The sequence below is a fragment of the Rhododendron vialii genome, chromosome 1a, assembly GCF_030253575.1.
Source record: "Rhododendron vialii isolate Sample 1 chromosome 1a, ASM3025357v1".
In the NCBI taxonomy this organism is placed as follows: Eukaryota; Viridiplantae; Streptophyta; class Magnoliopsida; order Ericales; family Ericaceae; genus Rhododendron; species Rhododendron vialii.
In genome coordinates, this window is record NC_080557.1 from 40,725,494 (window position 1) to 40,734,505 (window position 9,012).

At 41.6% G+C, this 9,012-nt stretch overlaps 1 protein-coding gene across 1 annotated transcript in view; it reads right to left on the reverse strand.

Annotated features, from left to right (window-relative positions):
• LOC131308343 (serine/threonine-protein kinase GRIK1-like) overlaps positions 1-9,012 on the reverse strand; it is a 101,422-nt gene that overhangs the window by 75,087 nt on the left and 17,323 nt on the right. The window lies entirely within an intron of this gene.

Below are 9,012 nucleotides of genomic sequence, written 5' to 3' on the forward strand. Positions count from 1 at the left end.
GACGTTAACAAAGAAGGGAGTGGCAAAATCGAGCCGTTAAAAACTAAGAGGGTTTTCTGTAGTTACCCATTTTAATACCCCGTATATGGGCCATATCTTTCAACTGGCAGCATGAAAGGATTTCCTCACTTGTTTGTCCTGCCTCCATTGCTTACAAAAATAACACGGGAAATCCACATTTCCTGTCTTCCAACATCCAAAATTCCAAGTTTTTTTTTTTGGACAAGGCTTGCCAAGAAACAAGGTGCAGCTGCGGTTTTCCGGCCACTTCCTAACCTAATTCAATGATTGGTTCCGTCCCTATTGTAGATCTCGTCAAAATGCAGAAGTTTTGGTTTACAATCATTGTAATTATACACCAATTAGTATGTGAATGGAACAAAAAAAAAAAACAAATCGAAACTGAATTTTGGTGGTTTTGATCCATTGCACATTGAACATCATTTTGCGTTGTTTTTTTTACTCCGTTCACGTAGGGGTGCTTGGCAGGGGTGCCGAGCACATCTCGGCCGTCCAAAATTGTTTTGGACAGCCCGGATGTAAAGGTACCGAATGCATTTAAAAAAAAAGAAAAGGAAAAGGAAAAGATGTTTCGATCCGGGCCATCGATTTTGAGATGAATTGCCAGATTGACCGTTCGGCACCCGCTAGGTAGAGGTGCCGCTAGGCAGGGTCTCCTGGTTTTGTCTTCAATTAACATAATTTTAAGCAACACTAGTGCATTTCGACTAGATCTACAAAATAGACGAAACCGATTGTTAAACTAGACGAAACTGCGTGCAGTTCTCGGCAAATTAGAAACTGCTGAGAGCCCATTTCCCTTTTTATACTTACCACTTTGTTTTGCTCTCTGTTTGGTACCACATTTTCATTTTTCCATGTCCTTTGTTGTAACGAACGCTATGAATGCAAGCTAAGAACGAGAAATTGAAAACTAAACAAGAAATCACAAAGACACAAGATATACGTGGTTCCCCAAGTTGGGTACGTCCACGGGCGAGGAGAGAGAGGATTCACTAACCAACGTGAAGAAGAGATACTAAGAGCCGGCTATAATCCGTAACTCTAGAAAGGCCACAATATGAAAGCCCAAAAGATACTTTAGAAGTTTCCCAAAAGCCCTATTTATAATAGGCTACAAAAACAGGAACAACATAATTAACCAATGTGGGACTAAGAATACAAGGCATTTCTAACAATTCTCCATCTTGACTTGAATTCCACTGAACCAAATCACCAAATATAGCTATCCCCTTCTAACTTCTCACTCGCCAAATGCCCCCGAGGGGCGATCAACTGCAAATACCAAGCAAGCCCAAGCAATGCTTGAACTTGGCAACCGGAACCGGTTTAGTCAACATATCTGCTGGGTTATCTGCCGTATCCACTTTCTTCACCTCAACTTGCTTCTGTGAGATGATATCCCGAACGAAATGATACCTGACATCGATATGCTTGGTCTTCTCATGATACATCAGATTTTTAGTCAAATGTATAGCACTCTGCGAATCACAGAATACTGAACTCACATCCTGTGCAAAACCAAGCTCACAAAGCAAACCTCTCATCCATAATGCCTCCTTCACAGCTTCAGCAATAGCCATATACTCCTCTTCTATTGTAGACAGCGCGACTGTAGCCTGTAAAGTAGCTTTCCAACTAATGGCACTTCCGGACAGAGTAAAAACATAACCTGTCAGAGACCTCCTCTTATCGTGGTCACCGGCAAAATCCGAATCAACATAACCAACAGCATGATTACCAGAATTGGCAACCCCAAACAATAGACCAACACCTGCAGTTCCGCACAAATACCGTAGTATCCATTTCACAGCCTCCCAATGTGCCTTTCCTGGACGCCCCATATAATGACTAACGACACTAACTGCATGTGAAATATCAGGACGAGTACATACCATAGCGTACATAAGGCTCCCAACTGCGCACGAATATGGAACCTGAGACATATACTTCTCCTCATCCTCCGACTGTGGTGACAATTCAGCTGAAAGTCGAAAGTGTGCTGCCAAAGGGGTACTTACTGGCTTCGAGTTCTGCATGGCAAAGCGCTCAAGCACTTTAAGAACATAAGACTTCTGATTCAAAAATAATTAGCCAGCTACTCGATCTCTACAAATCTCCATACCCAAAATACGTTTTGCCGCACCCAAATCTTTCATCTCAAATTCACCACCTAACTGTTGTTTCAACCTGTTGATTTCTGACACACTCTTGGTAGCAATAAGCATATCATCAACATACAACAGTAGATAAACAAATGAACCATCTGGAAGTTTTCGAAAATATACACAACTGTCATACTCACTTCTTGAATATGACTGGCTTATCATAAAAGTATCAAACCGCTTATACCACTGCCTAGGGGATTGTTTGAGGCCATACAAAGACTTACGAAGTAAACAAACGTGATCCTCCTTACCAGAAATAACAAATCCCTCAGGCTGACGCATATAAATCTGTTCCTCAAGCTCGCCATGCAAAAACGCAGTTTTGACATCAAGTTGCTCTAACTCAAGATCATAACATGCAACAATAGCAAGTAAAGTGCGAATGGAACTATGTTTTACAACTGGTGAAAATACCTCATTGTAGTCAACACCCTCCTTCTGGCTGTATCCTTTCACCACTAGCCGAGCTTTGAATCGAGCATCTTCTACCTCTGGAATACCTGGTTTGCGCTTGAAGACCCACTTGCATCCAACAATCCTCTTCCCTTTCAACGGTTCTACTAACTCCCATGTCTGATTCTTCTGAAGAGACTCAATCTCCTCATTCATAGCAACAAACTACTGTGCAGACTCAGCACTCAAAACAGCTTCCGTATAGCTTGAAGGCTCCTCATACTCAACTGTTTCAGCAACTGATAAAGCATAGGCCACCATCTCAGAATAAGCCGAATACCTTTCAGGAGGCCGAATCTCCCTCCTTGGCCTATCTTTAGCAATAGTGCGTGGTTGGTCAACTAACGCATCAACCTTTATGTCTGAACTCTTGAACTCTTCTTCAATTGGCTGTTCAATGTGCTTCTTTCCTGAGTCAGAAGATTCACTCAAAAACTCCACCTGCTTTCGAATACTCTGTTCTTGAACTGTATCATCAACCTGCTTAGACCCCTTAATCAGATAATTTTCATCAAAAGTCACATCCCTACTGACCAAAAACTTCAAATCATCAGAGCACCATAACCTGTACCCTTTGACACCTGCTGCATAACCCAAGAAAATACACTTCTTGGCCCGTGGCTCCAATTTACCTTCATTCACATGAGCGTAAGCTGGACACCCAAAAACACGCAACACAGAATAATCAGCCGGATGACCTGACCATACCTCAAACGGAGTCTTACACTCAATAGCAGTCGACGGAGACCTGTTCACCAAATAGCATGTTGTGGAAACGGCTTCAGCCCAAAATTCTTTGCCCAATTCGGAATTGGACAACATACAACGTGCCTTCTCCAAAAGAGTCCTGTTCATTCGTTCAGCCACACCATTCTGCTGAGGGGTTTTTCTCACTGTGTGATGCCTCACAATGCCCTCATCACTACAGAACCTATCAAACTTGCCAAGACAAAACTCCATACCATTGTCAGTTCTCAAACGTTTTATTTTCTTACCAGTCTGATTCTCAATCAAAGTTTTAAACTGTTTGAATGTATTAAAGGCGTCACTCATATGTTTCAACATATACACCCAAACTTTACGAGAGAAATCATCGATAATACTCATAAAATATCGAAAACCACCTTTAGAAGTTACCTCTGCGGGACCCCAAAGATCCGAGTGAAAATAATCCACCGTGCCTTTGGTGCGATGAACAACTGTACTGAATTTTACCCTGCATTGCTTGCCGTAGACACAATGCTCACAGAAATCCAGCTTCTCAGTTTTCTAGCCACATAGCAAACCCTGTTTGCTCAAAACTGTCATCCCCCTCTCGCTCATATGCCCAAGGCGCATATGCCACAAACGAGTCAAGTCTGAATCTGAAACTTTGGATGAAGCAACCGTTGATGCAGCACCTATAACTGTACTGCCCTGGAGTGTATAGAGGTTACCACGCTTCTGGCCCTTCATCAGTACTAATGCACCCCTTGAGACTTTCAAAACTCCACATTCACCGAGGAATTTGCAACCATGAGAATCAAGAGCACCTAGGGATATAAGATTTTTCTTCAAATCCGGAACATGTCGAACCTCAGATAAAGTCCTAACAATACCGTCACGCATCCTAAGCTGAATCGTTCCAGAACCAACAGTCTTAAAGGCTATGTTGTTGCCCATCAAAACTGTACCACCATTGACCGCCTCATAAGTAGAAAACCACTCTCTATGCGAACACATGTGGTATGAACATCCAGAATCTAGAACCCACTCGGTATTAGAGCGAGAATCGCCCTCTGTAACTGATAACACATTATCTGACTCATCTGAACTTTCAGCAATTCCAGCAATTACTTTACCCCCTTTCTGGTCTTCTTTTTCCTTCTCATTGAGTTTTAAACAGTCACTTTTTCAGTGCCCGGGTTTCTTGCAATAATTGCACTTTCCCTTCTTCTTACCTGATGATTTGGATCTTCCCCTATTACTCGACTCCACCCTTTCTGTTGTTCTTCCCCTAACAAACAAACCCTCCGCATGTGCGTCACCCTCACCTGATACTTTTTTCCTCAATTCTTTCGAATATAGGCTGGCCTTAACATCCTCCATGGATATCGTGTCTTTGCCATACAATAGGGTTGTAACAAAGTGCTCATACGAAAGTGGTAAAGAACATAGCAAAATTAGGGCTTGGTCCTCATCCTCAATTTTACTATCAATATTTTTCAGATCCATAATAATATGGTTGAACTCGTCTAAATGATCTTTAACAGGTATACCTTCTCGCATACGAAACGTATAAAGACAGTTGTTTGAGATATAACCTGTTGGTGAGTGACTTCGTCATATATATGCCTTCCAACTTCAGCCAAATTCCTGCTGCTGAAGTTTCTTCTTCCACCTCGCGAAGAACGTCATCTGCCAGACTCAACTGAATAGAACGCAGAGCTTTGGCATCCGTATCATCCCAATCTTCCACTTTGATTCCAGAACTAGTCTTGCCTAACAAAACCTTGTGCAATCTTTGTTGGGTTAACAGCGCCTTCATCTTTACTCTCCAAAGACTGAAACTGCTGCTTTGCCCATCAAACTTCGCAATCTCGAATTTAGCCGCCATAGCCACAATCGGAAACGAAACCCTAGTTTTTGCAACCTAAGGCTCTGATACCAGTTTGTTGTAACGAACGCTATGAATGCAAGCTAAAAACGAGAAATTGAAAACTAAACAAGAAATCACAAAGACACAAGATATACGTGGTTCCCCAAGTTGGGTACGTCCACGGGCGAGGAGAGAGAGGATTCACTAACCAATGTGAAGAAGAGATACAAAGAGCCGGCTATAATCCGTAACTCTAGAAAGGCCACAATATAAAAGCCCAAAAGATACTTTAGAAGTTCCCCAAAAGCCCTACTTATAATAAGCTACAAAAACAGAAACAACATAATTAACCAATGTGGGACTAAGAATACAAGGCATTCCTAACATCCTTCGTAAATACCCAATCCATATATTGTGACAATCTTACTGTCGGTAACAGAAACTGTAAATGGAAGACTGGAATCGGTAGGCTACCAAAAAGAAACTGGCACTAAAGGTGAAGCAGATACTACTAGGGGTGTGCACGGGTCGGACGGGTCGGGTTCGGCCCCTAACCCGAACCTGACTGGTCGGTTATCGAATTTTTGGGCCCCAAACCCGAACCGAAGGAGGGGGAATAACCGTCATTTTTTTGGTCGGGTCGGGTTCGACCAAAACCGAGGTAATCTATATGAATTGGTCGTCTTTTGGTTGGGTTTGGTCGGGTCGGGTAAGAAAAAACGGCACCCCGAGCCCCGAACTAAAAAACTGATTTTTTTAAAAAAAAATAGACCCGTACCCGACCGAACCACATGTTCGGCCCTGCCTGAAACCCTTCGGGTCGGTCAGGGCTCGGATTTTTTGTACACCCCTAAATACTAGTACCATCTTAGGCCATGCACCAAAACTTGTCCCTTCAGAACCAAGAACCAAGAACCAAACGGAAGCGGGGGGGCCGTAGTGAGCAAACGCACTACAAGGCCCCTCCTGGTCCTGAAGTATAGCTCTCAACTTCCACATTTTGCCCTTTCTACCTGATTAACAGGGTGAAGGGTTGGTTACAGCAAGTCTACTATTACCATTTGGTCTGTCAAAGCTATAGCTAGACAATTTTTTTTGACCAAAATGAAGTCCGCCTATTGCATTTGTTAATGCCAACTAATGACGATGTCATTTTTTTATGCCAAATTTGGCAACAAAGATAGCTTTTGTCTTTTCTCCCATTGGTCTTGATTTGAAATTGTATCAAAATGACCCCAAATCGGAGAAAAAACATTGCAAAATTTTTTTTTTAAAAACTTTTTTAAGCTCATGTAAGGGCTAGAGCTGCTTTAGGACATATGTAACTTTTGTCTTATAATGGGATCAGTTTGTTCGTTGAAAAAAAAAAAAACACTAACAAGCTAAAAGAATTTGACACATACGGGTGAACTTGTTCGTTCAAACGTTCCATGTTATTCAGTCATCTAGGAGCTACTCATGGTGGGACAACTTCGATAAAATGAAAGAGATCCAAAGTTTAATCTACTTTCTTTCTTTTTTTAATAATCCAGGGCGCTCGGACCAGTTTATGCATACGACTGATTCTCGGAGAACTAATACCACTATTCACTAACGAGTGGCTAATCAAAACCAGAGCAAAATAGAATCTACTTAGGCATCACTTTCACAAAAGCGAAAAAAAAAAAAAAAAAAAAAACCCCCTCCGACAGCACAATGTGCACCACACAGCATTTCTGATAATTGAAGCTTTAGACACAATTGTAATGGGACATTGTGTGAGGGGTTATGAATAAACGTGGAGGTCTGGAAGGCATATAATAATAGTTATAGGAACATGACTTGTACTTGATCAAAAGTGGCCTTTACTTGTTCTGGTAAGGGTGAGCTGGCTACAACGCAAAAGGATTTGCCATATAAAGAAGGGTTCTGGTAGATTGGGTTGTCAGTCCCATCCCCACATGACACCCACGCTTTGATACCTTCTTCTACATAAAGTCTACCACCAAATATACATCTATAAATATATATATATACACACACACACAAATATATGATTATTTCTCGAATATAGAAAAAGAATCCGAAGCATTTATCTAAGACAACCAATCACAGAAGATTTGATTGACTCTCACAAGGCTTGGGGCTTCCTTGGTGTGACATGGACATGACCACACGTCATGTGCTTGGCTATTCAGCTTCAATACCAGTGCCTTGCCTTGTCTAGCCCATTGGCATGCGGCGTCATGCCATGCCTTGCTTAGCCTGATGACACTTGAGCTCTCGATTGCAGCTCAACAAAATCATGTGTCACTGTGTGTGTGCAGTGACACGGCATGGCCGGTGGAAACTTTTTCAGACACCGGTGAGATTACTCGATCGGATTATATATCATTTCACTATTAGAACGGCCAATCAAACACGGCTATAATAATAGACTACAAATCACAGAGACACATCACTTGTGCTTGCCCCATGTGATATGTGGTGCAAATTCAAGTTGCCTAATTAGGTGTCCTTAACGTGGTTGATGCTTGGGGTTGGGAATTGGGAAGAGGGAAAGAAGGCAAGAATCTTCAACCCCCAAGGTGGGTACACCACACACAAATATTCTCTGCAGCATAACTTCTCCTAAAGTGTTTTTTTAGAACCGATTCTCAATAATTATGAACTCCCTACTTTCTCCCCAAGAATGGGCGTCAAAGTAAGTTTAAAAAACTACCCCCTGGGAACAAATTCACATCAAGCACCTCATGGTATAATCAGTTTGCTCATATTCGGAGCATAACTCCACATCGCATGAAAAGGCTGGGTGAAGTCCTTCAGAAATGAACACGGAAAATCGTTCACTGGTCCTGGACTGTCACGTCATCTTTGGTCTTGTCCACTCATGACCGGCCATCACGAATAAGGTGGGCGGCATGCTCAGGACCCACACTCCAAAGAAAATGAAAAGCACCTCAGGAGGTTGAAAAGTTGGGAGATCGGTTCCCACTTTTTCTTGTATGGAGCACTATCGATGGACATACTGGTCTGGGAACATGGAACGATTACCATGACAACAATTTACTAGAACTAAATGTACCAAATTCATATTTGCTTCGGTGAACGACATCCCTAAACAACAATTAGACAAGCACACACAGATCAATGAGCTTATCGAGAAAGTTTGGCTATCCCAGATTCCCTCCCACACCATTTTCACCTACTATTTTGTTTTTCATTGTATAAGACTGATAAACATACAAGAGGTATGCAGAAGCATAATACCTCAAAAATATGTGATAAACAAGTATAATCTTCCTGAAGCGAGCAAGGGTACTAGAACGAAAGCAAGTGTTACAACAGAATATCATGTCCTCATTACCAATCCAAATGCAACCTATACTTATATAACACTAGATTTATTACTAAGTTCCAATTGGCATGATAAAGCAATGCTTTCTAATTATTGTTGGTGCCGTCTGCCACGCTCTGTAGCTGTCTGTACTAAGAAACCTAAAATAATGAAAAATTGAATTAGTAACCTGGCCTTTTTTTCTTCCTTATATGATGGAGCTTCTAAATACTAACTCTTTCAAATGACTCCAACAGATAAAGAAAAAAAGAAAAAAAACTAACGGTAGGCACAGGAGGAAACAATTTATTTGATTACTGCATCCTTTCAACTACTCAGCCAGTATGGAAGTGTATCATTTGAAGGAGAACCAGCAAAATTATTTAGTGCTACTGTGCATTCATAATTGAACTGCTCAAAACTCTATGTAATACAGAGCCTTACTCTAGTCAACCAAGGGAAATCAAAATATTATT